Source organism: Hyperoodon ampullatus (genome assembly GCF_949752795.1).
Source record: "Hyperoodon ampullatus genome assembly, chromosome: 4".
Taxonomy (NCBI): Eukaryota; Metazoa; Chordata; class Mammalia; order Artiodactyla; family Ziphiidae; genus Hyperoodon; species Hyperoodon ampullatus.
Window position 1 is genome coordinate 55,765,704 of NC_136917.1, and position 19,508 is coordinate 55,785,211.

Genomic DNA, 19,508 nt, shown 5'->3' on the forward strand with positions numbered 1-19,508 from the left:
TTTGACATGAATTCTGGATTGAACACTGATTCAACTTCAAAAATACTAATTATAACAAAAACACAAAAAACAAAATTGTAGCTGCGTATATCTAGATTACTCTGGACCATACATTCTGTATATATAGAAAATAAACCCCCTCAAAAAAAGAAATGACAAAGAGAACACAAGAAGACATGAAACCCCAATCAAACCCCAAATCAACCAGCTAGCCAATCAGGCGGCACAATCTCACAGCAAACACAGACAAGCGTGGCATAGTGTTGGACGAAGCAATGCAAGATGATTTTCAATGGCTTTTTACCACCATCAAGACCAAAACAGCCAGTTAGTCCTCATTGGCCCCCAGCCCTTTTTTGTGCTCCCCACAGCTTTCTTTTCTTATCCTGGCACCCCCCTCCCCCCACAAAGCCTTGAGGCATTCAATGGTCTCCACTAGAACCATCCAGGTGTGTCTCCCGCAAGAGTTCCATGCTCCAAAATGATCATCCCCATCTCCCAAATCAAACTCTCTTTAAAATAGGTATGTTTCCAAAGCATTAGCCACAAATTTTAGTTATTCCGTTTAATAAATGCCAACAAATATGCACCGAGCATCTATTAGGTACAAGCCAAGAGTGCGTGCCTATGGGGGAATGGAGTGCATGAGATCCAGTCCCCGCCCTCGAGGAGGTGAAAATTCACTAGGGAGGCCAACTGGAGGATGCAAATAACTATAATTGCAGGGTAGAATGTAGTAACTGCCACAAACAGCTCCAGCCAACAAGCTGCAGGATGCCGCAGGAGGAAACAATGAATTTCGGCTTAGTGAGGCTCAGGACAGGTTCAGTCACGAGGCAGCGCTGGCCCCCCGGAGACGCATCTGTCCTTTGAAAGATTATATGAACTCCTGTGGCCCCCCAATTGGTGGGTTATCTTGAGTCCCTTGCCTATGCTGGGCTAACTACCACAAGAAGGTTTAGCATCCTAACGTTTCTTTCCTGAAACGTGTCAGCTCCTTACCCAGGAGGATTATGCAGTCCCCTCCAGTTGGTGAAACAGATTAGGACACATGCAGCCATGCATACATGCCTGGGCCCACCCACTGAACTCCTGCCCACCCTCCAAGGTCTCAGCTCAATGTCACTTCCTCGGAGACATCCCGACCACTCTTTATCTACTGGTACCCTCTCCGCCTCCAGTCACGGCTATCTCATTTCAACAGGGAGATACACGCACTGGCACTGTAATGAGATGTTCTCATTCAGCTGTTCACTTCTTTTTTTTTCATTTTTTTTTCTATTTATTTTTGGCTGCGTTAGGTGTTCGTTGCTGCACGCGGGCTTTCTCTAGTTGTGGCGAGCAGGGGCTACTCTTCATTGCAGTGCGAGGGATTCTCACTGCGGTGTCTTCTCTTGTTGCAGAGCATGGGCTCTAGGCGCGCGGGCTTCAGTCGTTGCAGCACGTGGGCTCAGTAGTTGTGGCTCGTGGGCTCTAGAGTGCAGGCTCAGTAGTTGTGGCACACGGGCTTATTTGTTCCACGGCATGTGGGATCTTCCCAGACCAGGGCTCGAACCCTTGTCCCCTGCATTGGCAGGCAGATTCTTATTAACCATTGCACTACCAGGGAAGTCCCTGTTCACTTTTTTAAAACTTAATATTGCAGGGAGGTCAGTGGTGCAATGGATAAAAACTTAATATCTCCCCCATAGGAATAAAAACAGACAATGAATGCAGGGACTTTGCTTGTTTTGTTTGCCTATGTGTCCTTAGTGCCCGATAAATCACAGCATTTAGTTGAATGAATTAATGAATAATAATAGACTGATTCAGCCTCATCTCCTCCTGCAGTCTCTTCATCTCCCTGGTTAGTTTGTTAGTTTTTGTGGTGTGGGATCAATGGTTTTAGAAAACATATAGGATGAATTTCACATTGATTTCATCTATTGAAAGTACTCATATTTGGGTTCAGCATGGCAACTGGCAAATCAGTATAGTTTCTCAGGCTTTGGTTCACGAGGGGACTTCTAAGCGTAGCACGTGACTTTTCAGGAAAACTGATACAATACACAGCACACCGGGACCATCATCCCCGCCCTCCACCCTCCTTTCTTTCAACAAACACTACTATGCATGTATTATGTGCCAGACGGTGCAAGATACTAGAGATAAAAAGCTGAGCAACACAATCGAGGGCTCTGCCCTGATGGAGCAAAGTCGAGGGGGAGGAACTGTCAGTAAGCAGCTGCAGTGAAATACAGAGGGACAAGGGCACCCGCTGGGGGGCTGGGCCTGGACCTGCGGCCAGTGGTCAGGGGTGGCTTGTCTGAGGAACACCTGTGTGGAATTCTAAGGGAGAAGTAGGAACACCCTGGGTGAGAGTGGGCAGTGGGGAATGCTGGCAAAGAGAGGTGCAGGCCAAGGCGAAGCAAGTTCAAAGGCCCAGAGGTGACAGCAAGCTTGGAACTAAAGACATTTACCCTTGTTAGAGGCCACCGAGGGATTCGAGGCCAGGAACTTTTGGGCTTTCTTACTCAATACCAAGACCAGGAAAGCTTGGAGGCAGTGTGGGTCACCAGTTACACCTCAGGAAACGACTGCAATGTAAGCTCCACAGAGGCAGGACTCTGCCGCTTCATTCACCGTCTGAGGGTGGGCCCAGCAACATAGTAGACTCTTAACAACCATTTCCTGAGTGAACAAGTGAAGTGCCCTGAAGGTGACCTCAGCCATCTCCTCTGGTGTCACCAAGCCCCACAGAATCATAAGACCAAGAGGCATCCAGAGAGCCAGCTGGTCCACTTTGTCCCCTCCAGGCTGTCTGACCTGCCCTCAGACCTGCCAGAGATGACACCATCTTGTAGATTTTATAAAGTTAGTAGCAGCATGACTCGGAAATTCATTTCTTGAAGTCATACACATACAGCCAAGGGACAGACGATCTGTCCAGTCATCTGGTGAGTCAGGGCAGGATGGAAAAGAGCAAGAACAAGAGTCCTCAATGCCCAGCCGGCAGGTCAGGTAGCAAGGTCCCTCTGGCTCCCCTGCATTCTGTGTCACCTACTGAGACACCAAGGTGCCTCGCTTCCCAATCTGGTCCTGAATATCAATGAGCCCACATTCTCCCAGCAGCACCTTCTCCTGTGGAAATTATATTTCCGGGTATATCTGGTGGTAAGATTTTTCAATCCGACTTTAGCTCATCTCCTGGTACCATGCGCTGGCTGGATGCTGCCAGCCTTCTCAGAGAAGGCTACTGGGCCTGTGTAACCAAGGCTACTGGCCGGGCAGCTGTGAAGAACAGACACCACATCTGGCCTAAACCCACATCTAACCACATATATAATTCCACTTTGTAAAATGCTTACATCTCCATGAATGGAAATGTTAACAGAAATTATCTCTGGCTGATAGGATCATGGACAATCTTTTAAAACTTTTTCTTGCTGTTTATCTGTATTTTCTAATTTTTCTATCACTTCTTCCTATTTCAGGATTTCTAAGGGGACTGACTGGCATCCTCTGCTTATTTGTTGAACTGATATAACAGTAAAGCCCAAGTATTAACCCTTCATTTCCCAAAGTATGAGGCATGTGCCCCTACTGATACAGCAGAAATTCTGAGTGGTACTAAGACACCTTTCAGGACCACTGCTGAGAGAAAGGGTGCCCCCTTTGAAGCCTCCTTCAATCATTCTCACTATTCAAGGAGGAGGCTTTAGCTTGGTACAGTTTTGCTTTCAACCCCCCTAGAAGAACTGTTGTTCTCTCTGTGTAACCAAAAGAGCTGAGCAGGCAGGAAACAGCACCTAAGCAGAAGCCAGTGACTGCTGTCCTTTGACTGTATTTGTCTTTATGACTGCCTTCTATTTATGGGATGTTTTTGCAATTATACTAGAGAGATAAAGCTTCCTTTAAATAAAGAAGCTGAATTTAAGTAAAACTGCACTTCAGTAATAAAATTTTAAAGTAAGGAATTTGGTAAGGGGATAATGATCAGAGTGATGTAGGTGCACCCCTGTATTGAAGCCCAAGGACAGTGGTGGTAACCTCTGGTGAGGGTAAAACCACCCCAATGGAATATCAGTGCACAGCAGAATATCTCAATAGCTCCCCCAGGTTTTGATTTTTGTCTGTTTATCTTATCATTTCAATATAAGAACAATAGCATGGAAATAATAAACGAGGAATTTGCTCAGATGGTGACCCAGGCAGATGGGGGACAACTTCAGAACAGGATTCCAAGCTTGTCCAGATAAGTCCTGCTGGAAGACTGATGGAAGAAGGAGGCTCCTAAGAGCAGATAGAATTTCTCTGTAATGTTTGCCCTGAGGAAAGAGGCCCTTCCACAGGAAGAAGGTCAAGTCCGGTCTATTTTTATAAGAGCGTTTCAAGTGGTTAGTGGACTTATTTCCTGTGGTTCCCAGGAATTCTGCAGCAGGCTCTCAGGAGGATGCTGGTGATAGGGAACAGGGACTTGATGGGTGAGAATCAATAATTATCTCTATATTTGCTTCTCTTTTTCTATAAAAATAATCCAGAGGAAAAACACTTGCTTTAGAAGAGCAAAGTTCATGACAACTGAGAGAATGCGACATAAAAGTGTCCCATTGTTCCTTAGTGTGTGGCAGAGTCTTTAGGTCAAGATTTTGCAAGCTGAAGACTGATATACTCACTCATTCCCTTCCCTCCCTCATTTGCTCAAGAAAGGGTTGAGCGACTCCTCTGTGCCAGGCATGGTTTAGAGGCTGGGGAGAAGGTGGTGAAAAAGCATGACTCTGTCCTCCAGAAGCTTACAGGCGAGTGGGGGAGAAAGACATCCAACAAGTAAACACATGGATGAACATACAATGAAGTTACAAATGATGGGAAGTGTTGAAAAGGGAAAGAACAAGAGGCAACAGAAGAGAATAAGAGAGGCAGAGGGGGACAGAACTTAGACCAGGAGGTCAGGGAAGACCTCTGAGGAGGTGGCACTTCAGCCACCATCTGCAAGGTGGGAAGGGCATTGCTGGAGAGAGAACCATGTGTACAAAGGCAGCCATGTGGAGAAGACCATCATGGACTCAAGGATCTAAGAGAAGACAGGAGTGGATGGAACATAACGGGCAAAGGGAGGGAGGAATGGGAGGTGAGGCCAGGTCATAGGGTCTCAGGCCATGGTAAGAGTTTGGGTTTTACTTCATGGAAATAGAAAGCCACAGAAGGTTTTAAGCCAGGGAGTGATCATCTGATATAGGTTTTAAAAGATCTGATTCTATGTATAGAAATGACTGGAGGGGGCCAAGAACAAAAGAGGGGACTACTTTAGAAGTTAAGACAGGAGCTGGTGGTGCACTGGACTGGGTATTGACAGCGGATGATAAGAACATAAATTCAATAGCCCTTAACTAGAGTCAAAGGGCTTGATCATGAGAGCTTAGAGAGGTTGACTAGCTAACAGGGCTGGGACCAGGGTGGGAAGAGGGAGGCACTTGCTTCAGGAGCAAAATTTACTCAGAAATCAAGAGAAATACTATTTTAATGCAAGGTTTTAAAAAAATCAAATTTAATGCAGAAAAGTGCATGATGAACAAAATATCAAATTTCTTAAAAAAAAAAAAAAGGATCAGTAACAGTGCGGTGCTAAGCCATATAAGGAAGCTGAGGCAAAAGGGAAAAATCAGTAACTGATCCTGTCTTTATGTAAAAGTTTGACATTTTGTTCATTTCCTCATTCTTGTCCTGTCTAGCTGACCGTCCCCACCTGTAACACAAGAAGCCACCATGTAACCCTCTGCTCTGAAGTAGATACTATGGAAAGAAAACTAATGACATAAATCATCACAAGCTCCCCGATGGTTTAGACAGTATCCCTTTTCTCCTTACTCTGGAGATTCAGACAGAAGGTGCAAAATAGTTACTTCATAAATATTTCTGATGGTAGTGTTAATGGCTAAAATTTATCAGGCTCTTAACATGTTAGATACTTTGCCAAAAACTGTTAAGTACAATTATCTCATTTAATTCTCACAACAATTCTGAGGTAAGTATATTATTACCCCTGTTTTACCATGCCTGGCATATACTTGATAGGCATTTAATAAATACAGGAAGAAAGGAAGGATGAATAGATAGAAAGGAAAATAAGAGAAAGAAAAAGTGATGGGCCTTCCACTATTTCTTCAAAGTCCTATAGGAATAACTAGTGATTCCAAGTCTGGCAAACACTATTCTCTAAAAAGTGCTATTCATCTTGCTTAAAAGGATTGGTAGAGCAAGAAGCTAACCTTAAATATCATCTTCTTCCACAGGGAATATTTTTGATAAGTTGGGGGTTTTTTACACCTTTTCCCAACAGCTTTTCTCAGAACATATTTCGGGAATATTTTTGATAAGTTGGGGTTTTTTTTACACCTTTTCCCAACAGCTTTTCTCAGAACATGTTTCTTGAATTCATTCATTCCCATATATTTATTGAGCAATTACTATGCATCAGGCACAGATCTAGGTGCTGACAATACCAAGTGAGCCAAAGGAACCTGATCTGGGCCCTCCTGAGGCTTCCATTAGAGAGAGAGAGACAGAGATACAGAGAGACAATGTGTGTGAGACAGACAGTAACAAGTAAGCAAACACATAAATAAAATCATAAATTATCATAAATGTTACACAATAAACACATTTGGGTCAAACACATAGGGAAGGGATGGGATCTCCCCTAGACAGGGTGGGCTCAACCTAAGTAGACTCAGGGAGGCTCCCAACAGTCACGCTGCCAGATATGCTGTTAAGAATTTTTGCAAATCAGATCAACCAAGCTCCTTACAGAATGTGAGACTTGACAACCTAATGACCTGCTCCTATGCAGAACAGTTTTGAAAAGCAACACCCGTTTATTTATCTATTTTCTGTACAAACAAATCCATAGAAAAGTTATTCACACCATCAAGGGTTTAGGAATACAGTATCATGAAAACATTAGGAAGTGTTCTGCCTTCTGACCGCCCCACCCCATGGGCCCACCTCAATGTCTAGATTTATGGAATTCCAGAGGAACCCCTTGAACATGACAGTGTCAGGGAGCCAAGGAAGGTAGGCTCCTTGAAAGCCAAGAGGAATTATGTGCAAGAAGATGGCAGCCCAGGGAAGTAAGAAGTCTCTGACATTTCTCCTTACTCCTTGTTGCCTAATCTGCTTTCAAAGGCCAATAATGTAGAAGTGCTCCATTTCTCAAACCACTCCACCCAACCTAATGGTGCTTTGATCTCTAAAACATGAGAGAGGAGCAGTGGGTGGTGGAGGATATTAATGGCTTTGAAAGGTCAGTTAGAAGAAAAGAAATAAACAAGGAGAGAAACCATGAAGAGCAGAAGGGATAAGGGCAAACCATGCTTCCAGCTACCTGCCAAAATTAAAGACAACTCCCGTGAGGCCATGTTTGACATATGAGTGTACCGTCCTCATTATTGGTCCCGGGCTATCATTGTGATTTTTCTGATAAATGGCATCTTGACTGCAATGTGCACATCCCTGGAGATGCTAGATACCAGGGGCAGATTGATCTCTTAGCTGAGCTTCTTGGATAGAAGATTTCAACTCACTTCCAAGCTCTTTCACCCCTTATCAAACACCAGTCGTTTCCCGGGGCCTTCAGTGGTGATGCTCTCTTGCTCCATCTCCTTCCCATAAAGCCCACCTGGTTCCTGCCAATAGCCGAACTGCGTGTGGACCTGTGTGTGGAATACCAGTGACAGTGACCTGGTCACAGGACCCGAGAGCTATCAGATGTGCTGAAACAGGGCAAACAGTGCAAACTGAAGACTGGTCCCTTTTGGACTTTTCATGTGGGATCAAAGAGAATTGGCAAGTGAAAGGAACCTCTAAAAATAGCCAAAGTCCTTAAAAAGAAATAATGCAGAAGGAAACAAGTTTTGTATGTCCTGATGCAGGCTCTGCAAACACTAGGCCCTGGAAGGCTGGCGTGGGGGATTCTTTTCTTCCTGCCCTTCGGCTGTGACACCCACTGGGTCCCTTTGGGAATCCTGGGCTCCCCTCCCCCGCCCACTTCCTGCATGGTGCTGGACGCCTCTGCAGGAATGTAGCTCTTGAGGCACAGCTGGGGCCTCCGTGGCCCGCTTTCAAGATCCAGAATAGACTCTGACATGTGAAATGAGTTCCATGGGGTTTACAGTTCCTCTTTCGTATCCAAGCACCTTACAACACAAAACCGCACGCCAGGACTGCTAACTCTTTTTCCAGAGATGCTTGGATATCTTTCTCTGGCAGAAATGGGAGTTTTGTCTTTTTTATTTTTGAAAGTTTTGAGTGAGCATGGGGCCCTTGGAAACGAGGCTGCCCCATGGAGAGGCAGCAGGATAAACTGATGTCTTGGGACTGAGGGTTTTATTCTTGGCTAAGTCACAGATTTGCTTTGATAAGCCGTCAGCCTCTGGGCGCCCCGGTTCTCTTGGCTAAAGAAAAAGGAGAGCCGTTCATCCATGCGGTATAACAGCAGAAAGAGCAAATACGAAATGATTATCAAGTACCTAACGTAGAGTCTATACAACAGACACCCCAAGATGTTTACTCATATAAAATGCTTTGTGAAACCCCAAGTGTTATAAAAATGTAAATAATCAACATGCTAAAACATAGGCTCTTATTAATAACATTCATGATACCTTCTATTTCCAAAGCACTCACTACATTGCAAGGCCCTTCCCAGGCCTCACTCTATTCCTTCCTCATGGCCCCATGATGGATCGGTCCTCGTAACGGCTTCCTTTTACAGATGAGGATCACAGAGATTAAACGACTTGCCTGGTCATGCAAGTAGTTAAAGACACAGGAGAAACCAAAAGCCGTGTCTATGAGAACTTCCCTTTTTCATGGCCTTTCCAACCCAGTCAAGAAGGAAGATCTTTCACTCAGTTTACCCAGTGGCCTCTGGCCTCACCCCAGCCCCTTTAAAAGCAAAGGCAAATGACCCTGCCGTGACAAAAGCCAAGACAGTCTTGGCCAACACTGGGTCATTTTGGGGAAGCATCACAGTGACAATCAGGAAAGTGCTGATGGGGGCCACTGTACCGCTGTGGAAGATGACAGTCATGTGTCAAGGCAGAAACTTGCAAAGACTTCATTCAAGGAAAAGAAGTACCTCCTGCAGAACCCAGGCCATGGGGCTTTGTGACCTATGGAGGCTGGTGGAGTAAAACGAGTACAAAAGCTAAGGAACACTCAGTCCAAGGGGCATTTTATTCTCTTTCCCACATTTCTTTGGCAATTCAAATCACAGACTCTGGAGTCAGAAAAGCCTCCCTTCAGCTCTCAGCTTTCACATTTATGTAGCTGTGTGACCTTAGACAAATTATCTGCAGCTCTCTGAGCCTTGGTGTCCTCAACTGCAAAATGCGGAATACAAAAGCAATACCTTGAGTTCAGGTCAGGGCAGCTCCCCTGTTCTGTTAATTAAACTCTGGGACATCAAACTGGCTAGGGTAGATCACTGCATAGAAAATATTACTCTAAAAAAAAAAAAGAAAATATTACTCTATTCATTTACCTCCCAGCCTATAAAAACAAAGAAGGAAAAATAGCAGTGCCTGCCTAACAGAATTTCTTTGAGATTAATTAAAATAATGTATGTAACACAGAGAGATCAGCTCAATGCTTTGTGACCACCTAGAGGAGTGGGATAGGGAGGGTGGGAGGGAGGGAGGCGCAAGAGGGAGGGGATATGGGGATATATGTATACATATAGCTGATTCACTTCGTCATACAGCAGAAACTAACACAACATTGTAAAGCAATTATACTCCAGTAAAGTTATTAAATTAAAAAAAGAAAAATAATGTATGTAAAGCACTTAAGACAGTACCTGGTACACAGTAAATGCTCGAGAAAAGGTCACTATTTTATTATTTATGGACACATTTTATTATTTATGGGTATGTCCATAGGAGGCTATTGGGAAACATATGGTAGGGCAAGCCCTCAGTATTTCCAAAGAGATAACAAACACATGCTTCAAAAGACTGAGTTTGGAGAAGTCAAATTTTCTAGGTCAGGAGAGAAGAAAAAAAAAGACTCAGCAAACAGACTCTCTTTCTATGAGCTGGAAGGTCTGCTGATTTCAAGAAAGGAATGTCCTTGCTGGGCTGGCTCTGGAGACTGTAACTTGCACAACAGATTCAAAAGATTTTTGGAGACACACCAGTAAGAGAAGGCTAGACTAAGGGGGCGAGGCCTGCCAGAGCCCCTGCAGAATCACTTTGCATTTGGCTCGAAGCCCCAGGGCTTTAAAGCGTCAGTCTGCAGGAAGGGTATTTCCGTTGAAGATGTGTGCAGGTCTTCAGGATGACTAAGTGCCTGCAGGATGCTCTGGCCCGGGGTGTACCATTAAAGTTCAAACAGAACTGGGGCCCGCAGAGCACACCGCTGCACCAGGGAGCGCTCTGTTTTTCCTCTGGAATGGAGGCTGTTTTCTCTAAGCACTTAAAAGAATTCCTGACCTCCAACTAAATGAGGCTCTATGGGGGAAGTGTTCTAGGGGTGGATAAGCCAGACTGCAGAGAATTAAAGACCCATAATCAAGGGAAGGAATGAAGGATATTGGAGGAGAGTCTTCAGAATGTATATGTCTGCTCATATTTTCTACTCTTCATTGAGGAGTATGACAACTAAGGCTGGGATTGAGCAGTTGGGTGACACAGCCCAATTAGATGAACATGCCCTACTTCCTGTCAGCTACACTCTGTCTAAGCATCTATGCCCCTCTTATCCGAAGCACAGCTTGATGAGTCTGGTATGGGCCAAACTATAAACTCCTTAAAGGCAGACACTGTGATTTCTATTACAGGTCCAGAATTCCTTATTTGAAAAGACTTGGGGCTAGCTATGTTTCAGAATCCAGAATTTGGGGGATTTTAGAAAGGTAGTATGGTATGTATACTGTATATTATAGAACAACTCCAGTAGACGCTGATCTAGTAGCCTATAATCAAGCATGTCAGTACCTCTGCACCAGATTATATAAATATTAACACGAAGTAGAATAAATAAAGACTTTAAATAGTCTCAGGACAGTCTGGGTCAGGTTTTGCCACATGTGAGTTATGAAAGGACTTCTGGTATTCAGAGCCTTTTGCATTTCAGAATTACAGATTAGGGATTTCGGGCCTTTCTTTTTCTTTTCCTTTCCTCCCCCTTCTTTTCTTTTGTAAATTTCCAGGACATCTGGCAGGCCCTAAGTAGAAGTTGTCAACCAGAGTATAACATCTTTTTTTTTTTTATATAAATTTATTTATTTATTTATTGGCTGCCTTGGGTCTTCGTTGCTGCGCACGGGCTTTCTCTAGTTGCGGCAAGCAGGGGTTACTCTTCATTGCAGTGCACAGGATTCTCACTGCGGTGGCTTCTCTTGTTGCGGAGCACGGGCTCTAGGCGCACATGTTTCAGTAGCTGTGGCACACACGCTCAGCAGTTGTGGCTCATAGGCTCTAGAGCACAGGCTCAGTAGTTGTGGCGCACAGGCTTAGTTGCTCCTCAGCATGTGGGATCTTCCCAGACCAGGGCTCAAACCCGTGTCCCCTGCATTGGCAGGCGGATTCTTAACCACTGTGCCATCAGGGAAGCCCGAGTATGACATCTTGATCTCCCTGATATAATACCTGATTCTGGAAGCCAGGGGACAGTTTATTCTCAGTGACTTTGGGATTCTTAAGGATTAGAAGGATCCTAAATTAAAGAACAGGAAACGAAGACTACTGACCCCATAGGTTCTCTGTCATCCTGGACAGTAACACACACAAACCCAAGAAATATACTGAGAATTGGTCACTAGTATATCATAGCACCTAAGCAAATAAGAAGAGAGCTTCACTGTACATCAGTGATAAGGAAAAATTCTACCCTATCACTTAGAAAATGATATTTTCAAATATTGCTAAAATATCACTAAATGTTAAAAATCAAGTTTGTTCAGTCCTAAGTCAATAGCACGGATGACTGGCAAAACTAAACAATAAGATATACAGAGGCTGATAATCAAGCTAACGTCTATTGAATGCTTACAAGTTTTCAAGTGCTGGGCTCAGCACTTTGCATGCATTATCTTTTAAGACTTATAGAACTCTGTGCAATAGCTACAGTTATGGGGCCCCATTCTGGAGATGAGGAAACTGAGGCTCTGAGTAATTTGCTAGTGAGTGTCCAGCCAGGACTCCAACCTGAGTTTAGCAGTCAGAGGAACAAAAGAAGGAAGGAAGGGAGGGAGGGAAGGAGGGAGGCAGAGAAAAGGAAGAATAGAGAGAGAAAGAAAACAAAAAGCCTTGACTTAAAGCATTTGCCACTCTCTGTGGTATAAATACTCTCACTGGGGCCAATTTCAAGCTACTAATGGTTCAACAACTGGCTCACAAAATTCATGAATATTTAATAATTGGCTTTCACAAACTTGTAGGAGCCACCTCCTACACACCACTGTCAAGTCCACCCCACGGCCATGTCCATAGTTTACTGCTAACTTTGGAAGATGAGATTTCAGCTCATGGAACAGAACTGCCTTAGGAGGAGCATGCGGAAGTGATAGCCCAAGCCAGTCAGCCATGACTCCATTCCTTCCTCAGACCCGGTGCAGATCACCAAGGGTGGAGCAGGAAGAAAAGAACGAAGAACACACTCCCTTTCCTCACCAGAGGAATGAAGTGGGTCCCTGCCAACCTGATACTCCCTGGCAGAAATAACAACACCTGGAACTTTTTTCCAGACCCTACCAACTTTCTCTTGGTCAGATAAGGAGGTCAGACTTGAGACCAAAGGGTCTGACCCCTTCCTTTAGATTCTTTATTTCCTTAATATTTCCTTTGAAGAAGTAAGGAAGTATCTTCTACAAGATGGGAACTAGGTTTGGCCCTGCTTTTAACCCAGCAGGGTAGGATATTCCAGCCCTAATTTGAACCCAATTAAAATACATGTGTGCTCTTGGCTTAGCTACTCTGTTAATACCTGTAGGACATCATCTTCTAATTAGGTGTCCTGATAATATGTTTCCAGGAGAGTCTCCCGAGAAGGGATTGGCCTGGTATTCGATCAACAAATGTACACAAGACACTGATGACGTGCAGCCACCTGCTAAGGGCTGGGTCTAGAAAGAAAAGGCACAGTGTCTGTTCAGGGCCTCAGAGACTAATGAAGGAGACAGTCAAGCAAATATAGTTAAACTATATTTATTCACGCTTCCAACAGATATCTATCAAATGCCCATTCAGTGCCAGGCATTTTACCAGATACTAGGAGACCATGGTGAGTAAGGCAGATTGGTCTGTACTGTCATGGAGCTGATAGCTCAGTCATGAAGAGAGACATGAATTAAATAATCACAAGAACGAAGGTGTAATTAGAAACTGAAATAAGAGCTCTGAGGAAATGTTAAATGGTCCGGTGAGAACTAGAGGAACCTGATCCAATTAAGGGAAGTCAGGCAAGGCTTCCTTGAGGAACTGACAACTGAACTAAGACTTGAAGAAAAAGTAGGAGTTAACCAGGTGAGTGGGGTAAAGAGGAGGAGGAGAGGAACAGTGCTCCAGAGAGAGGGAACAGTGTAGGTAAAGGTCCGCAGGTAGGCGGGAATGCATGGTTTCAAGGAAGTGGAAGGCTAGTTTGGAGAGATGAGTAATGAGGCAGAGAAGAGGCCAGGGCTGGTCCTCCCAGAGCCCCGCAGGCCTTGTTCTGGCCTTAGTCTTTATCCCAGAGCAACAGGAAAACAATGAAGGCTTTAAGTAGGGAATATGCACAGCCATTACACCCAGTGCTGTGACAGAGTAAATGGAATGCTGCTATGGGAGCATTAGGGGATCAACTAATCTGAACTGGTGCGTGTGGAACGGAGGAAGAGTAGGGATGTCAGGGCTGGGGATGTGTCCAAGCAGGCTTTCTGGAGGAGGAAATATCTGAGACGAATTTCTGAAGGATGAGTATGACTTAGAAAGGCAATGGTGGAAGGGTGGAGGAAGGGGGAGAGAGAGAACGTGGCTGGGTGAGTGTGAGGGTATGGGGGGACTCCAAGAAGAGCAGGCCAATAAGAGAAAAGGCAACAAGATTAGGTGGAGACCAGATGAGGAAAGCCTTACAGGTCATGGTGGGGTCTGGGTTTTATCTTGACGGCAGCAGGAAACCCACTGACACAGTCAAAGATCTTCAGCAGGAGAGGGATACTCATTTTCACATGTTAGAAGGGTCCCTGGCAGCAGGGTGGAAAGTGGACTGGAAGAGAGCAGTGCTGGAGAAGAGGCCGCTGCTGCCTGCCTCAGCAGCCCAGGTGAGAGAAGGTGTAGCACCTGCACTCAGGCAGCACAGTGAGAATGGAGTAGGGAGGGTGATGCTAGGAGACATTAAAGAGGGACAGATGAAAGGGCTTTGTCACCAGTGAGATGGGTGGGAGTGATTTCTACTCTAATCAAAGCATAGTCTCAACAAAATGAATTCTATTTGTGCTGAGTCTTGCCTTATGACCTTGTACATGGTCAATTTTTGTAAATGCTCCATGTGTCTTTGGGAAGAACGGTGTTGACTAATTGTGGGGTGCAGGGTTCTCTTACATGGTTCATTCCATTAAACATGTTAATTGCGTATTTCGATCTTCCACATCCTTAATATTTTCTTGCCTGTTTGCTCTATCATTTATGACAGAAATGTGTTAAAACCCCCCACCATCATTGTGAATTGGTCAACAACTTCTCTTTATGTATTTGTCAATTTTCACTTTATATATTTTGAAGCTATGTCATTAAGTATACACGTTTAGAATTTTTATATCTTTCTGTTGAACTGATCCACTTACCATTATGCAGTGATCCCTTTTATTCCTGATCATTCTTTTTGTCTTAGACCTACTTTATATATTAATATTGCCATACCAACTTTTAGTTTTTTGTTAACATCTGGTGTCTATTTGTGTGTGTGTGTGTGTGTCTGTTTTTCATTCTTTTGCTTTTAACCTTTCTGTGTCCTCATGTTTTAAATGTGTCTCTTATAATCAGAGTGTAGATGGATTTTTAAAAAATCCAGTAGCTAGTAAATTTAGCCCATTTACATTTATTGTGATTATCAATGTATTTGAATTTATTTCTGCCACGTAATTATGAGCAATTTTTAAAAACATTTCTATTATTCTTCTCTTTTTTCTAGATTCCTTTGGATAAGTACAATTTTATTTATTTCACCTCTTTTCCCTTATCCCTACCAGTTGCTAACTGGAATTAATACATTTTATTTCTTTTCTTTTAGTAGTTACCCTTAACGTTTAAACATGCATATTTGACTTATCAAATTCTAAGTTTAATTAATATCTCTAAGGCAGAGTTAAGGCTTTTGGGTGATTCCATTCAAAGATACAGGATCAAGGACTTAGGGCATATTTGAGACCAAAGGTGAGATCTGTTTTACATATGCTGGGTTTGAGGACACATACCCAATTATCACCTTAACGGATGCCTACACATCTACCTTCAGTGGCTTAATATACTTTGCAAAATATCCTCCTTCATGGGTATTCTGCATTGCTTAAGCAGTGACAGGAGTTAAAAACAAAATTAAAAAAATAAACATCACTGTTTGCCTTCCTTTGATTCTTAGAACCACGTCTTCCCTTCTGACCTAGCCACCAAGGCCAAACTGAACACTAACGTGTCCTAGAAACAGCAAGCTTCACAAACATTCCTTCGATAACTGTCGATAAGCTGAGAACTGAGTCTGAAACAGTGACCTGGATTCTCTCTTACATAATGATGGCTTACCTTTGCCTCCTCCATCTTCTCTACTATGTTTGTGGCTTAAATGACAAGGGAGGAGGGGCTTAGCTAATTTCTGCCAAATATGAGAGGGAAGGAAAAACTCTATTTCCATACCAACTGAAAAAATTATTTTAAATTAAGCATTCAATCGCAGCTGACCTAGACCACATCAGGATTCAACTAGTTCAACAAAACCACTTACTCGTATCTCCTAGAGGTCAGGTCACAGTTGTAAACTTTCCAAGTAGTGTTATGAATACTGTGCCCAGTTAATCCTTCAGAGAATTCTGAGGTAGGCAGGGTGGGGATTATTAGAGGAAACATCTCGGAAGGAACAAATGACTTGCCCAGGCTCCCAGAGCCAATTTGTGTGCAGCTGGGGCTGTATAGTGTTGCTCACTCTCCCACACTGAAAAGTGACTCTTGTATTCCTGCATGAGAGCGTATACTTAACATCCTGTCCATGTGTCAGAGTTCAGGATCTCTTCCAGAGGCTACAGCTAACAAAATATCAGGCTTAACATGGACGTTCCAATAGGCTTGGTGTTCCCCTCACTTTAGTGTCACTGGTAAGTCCAGAAAAATCTCCCCAGGGCCCCAAATCTCAGAGGGCTGGGCTTAGCACACAACGATGACATGGAGTCCATTGGGCTTGGTCTTTTCCATCTCCCAACACACACACAGATAACCCCTTCCCCTGACAGCCAACAAAAAGATAATACTAATAACCACAAGCAGGGCTTATAAATTATGCTCAATGCCTGATTTCACATAGTTAATGGATTCATTTGTTAGAGCAATTTGTGAAAATCCCCAAGGGTCCGGTAAGGCTGCTGCCTAATGGTTTTATCACGTTATCATGTCATATACTTCCTTCATTCGTATCCTTTAACAATACTAGATTGGCAAGGAACTCTGGACCAACCACTGCTAAAAATATAGGTAAATTGTAAATAAAGCTAAACGGGGGGAGGGAAATTTTGTGCCTCTGCAGTTCCCTTCACCAACAAAAAGAGATTTCTTTTTTTTGTATGTTTTGGCTGATTCATAATCCCACTGATACAGTCTATCGAATTCACATTGACACAAGGCTTATTTTCAGGCATCAGCAAGTCACTTTCAGGTTTCAGGTATGGATCTGAACTTAAGGGCGACGGAAGAAATCTGAAGTCAGTGCAGCCACACCATCACTGTCCCTCTTACTGGGGGGAGCAGGCAGAGAACAGAGGCATGGGCTTGTATAACCCCAGGTTGCAATGCAATCAAGGGGGAGGGGATGCCTGCCGGCCTCTGACAGAAGGCCTTTAGCTTCATGGTTTGCACACACATGAATGTGAGCATCAGTATAATTCTTGGCCAGAATTCATGCCTCCAACCTCGGCCAGTCTTTTGGTGCATCTGTTCCCTTCATCCCAGTGGGATGGAAGAAAGAATGTAAATGGGCAGAGCCAAATCCATGTACAACACGTAGAAACCAACTTAATGGAGACTCCCCACGGGTGCTGGATCTAGAAGGGAGGCTGTCCTCACCACGCAATTGCTGCACAACCAGGGCTAATGGGGACCTCCATTTGAGAAAATCCAGGGACAGCAAGAAACAAAATTCTGCCCATCTAAGATGGACAACACAAATGGCTCTTTGTACAGTGAAATGGTCACCACCAGTATATGATTATTTTCTCCTATACCAAATTAAGTACTCAATAAGTGCTTGAAAAAACAAAAAACTGATGGCACAAAAAATATGGATTATCTCTTAGCTGTAATTTAAGGAAGAAGGATCATTGTTGTATGCTAATGAGAGGTGATGGGTGAAGATGCCCATGTTTGGAAGCACTAAATTGCTTTACATTGAGGGGATCCAGAATGGAGCGGAGGAGGAAGTGGAGGGAGAGGAAGACTGAAAGGCTGGGACGGAAAAGGACTGAGTACAGAGACAATGACAGAGAGTGAGAGAGACAGAGGTGGGCACAGAGACTCAGAGGCTTGTGGATAAAGAGAGGGCTTTGGAAGAGAGAGTGAGTGTTTGGGAAAGAAATGCAAAGCGCTGTGCAAGGTGAACTCCGCAGTCTGCCCTATGAAACTGATGTATATGAAATTAATTTTCCATCTGTTATTGGACTATGTGAAAAGGGCCGGACAGAGTTTCACCATATGTGAAGGGGATATTTGGAGTGGTCTGACTTTAAAGATAGTTTATATGGTGTATGCAAAACTCTCTTTGGGGGGCCTTGGAGGGACTTCAAACCACAGCCCTTGTGGCTGTAGACTGGGAGAGATGTACTAGACACATTAAAATGCCTAGAGCAGAGGAAACACATGGAGGCTTCCAACATGAACCCTAATTCCAAAGTCACCAGGACAAATCACCCAAATTGCTCCCTTGGTTTCTGATGGAATTACCTTCTATGCAAGCAGCTCCATGAGGCCGCTCCAAGGATGCGTGGATGGGGAATGTGAGAAATGCAGGAGGCTGGCTGGCCTTCCGTCAAGTTCACAGGGCTCCTAACACCTGGTGACTTGGGTTCTCTGGGAAATGAAGAGATGCATGGGGGCAAAAGGAGAGGCTGTTGGTGGTGACAGCCAATACCTGGGTCACAAATGAGTAACTTAATGAATGATCAGGTCATGGGGGCAGATGTACATGCCAGGCAATGGGTAAAATCCCCACTTCTAAAAATACTACTGCAGTACCAGTGAAGTCACGTAACCTTGTCATGGCGATTAAAGGCAAGTTAGGGCTTTCTTTCAACAGACCCCTTTTGAGGCTCACTTACTAGCTGTTGACCTTGGACAGGCCACTGAGCAGCTGTAAGCTTTGGTTTCACTTTATAAAAAAAAATGAGGATAACATTAGTATCTGCCTCAAAGAATTATGGTGAGGAGGACATGAGTTAACTTGCAGCCCACAATATGTTAATGATGATGATGATCATTATTATGATAAGGTCACTTGATAATCAACATGTACAATTAGCACCTACTCACTCTTGTAAGATGAAGTTCTCATGTTGGTTTTCCAGTCTCTTCTTCACCTCTTTCTTGTACAGTCCTTGTAGTCAGCACCAATTCATTCTCCTAAATGGTGGGGTAAGTAGGTATTTTAAAATACTAAAGTTTATTGGCTTTGCTTTTTAGTCCTCAGCGGTGTCACTGATGCATTTTTACACTAAAAATATAAATTTGTATATAGTGGGTATATACAACATTAGAGGATTATAATAGGCAGTATGGTGGTTTCTGTGTCAACAGTAAGTATGTCTCATTAGAAAATAATTAGGAGGAAGATGGCCTTAGTCCTAGGAACAGACTACCGTCTTCCCTGTGTGATCTGACGATATACAGGAAGCTGTGGACGCAGGCAATTGCTAGCAGAACCTTCAAAATGCTCCGCCCCATAAAATGTCCTTTGGCAGTGACTGCCCTTTAATAACCCCACTGAACACCTCCACATGCCTTCTGCTCCAGCTCTGGTTCTGTTCCCACCAGTAAACCCAGAACTGCCCTTTACAAATTAACTGTTGGCTGTCTCGGAAATGCCCCTCACCGCCACCTACCCCGCCCCCGCCTTCCCCATGGGTCTCCCATGCCCAAGCTCCCGGGGCTATCTCCATACAAGGGCCTCAGCACCTGGCCAAAACAGTGGGAGGGTGGAGGGCACAACCTCAGTGCTGGCCTCTAGGCATTTGTGGGTTTCAGCCAGACCCTGAGTGTTATTTTAGTGCAACTTCGGCATTTAATTTGAGGATGTGTGTG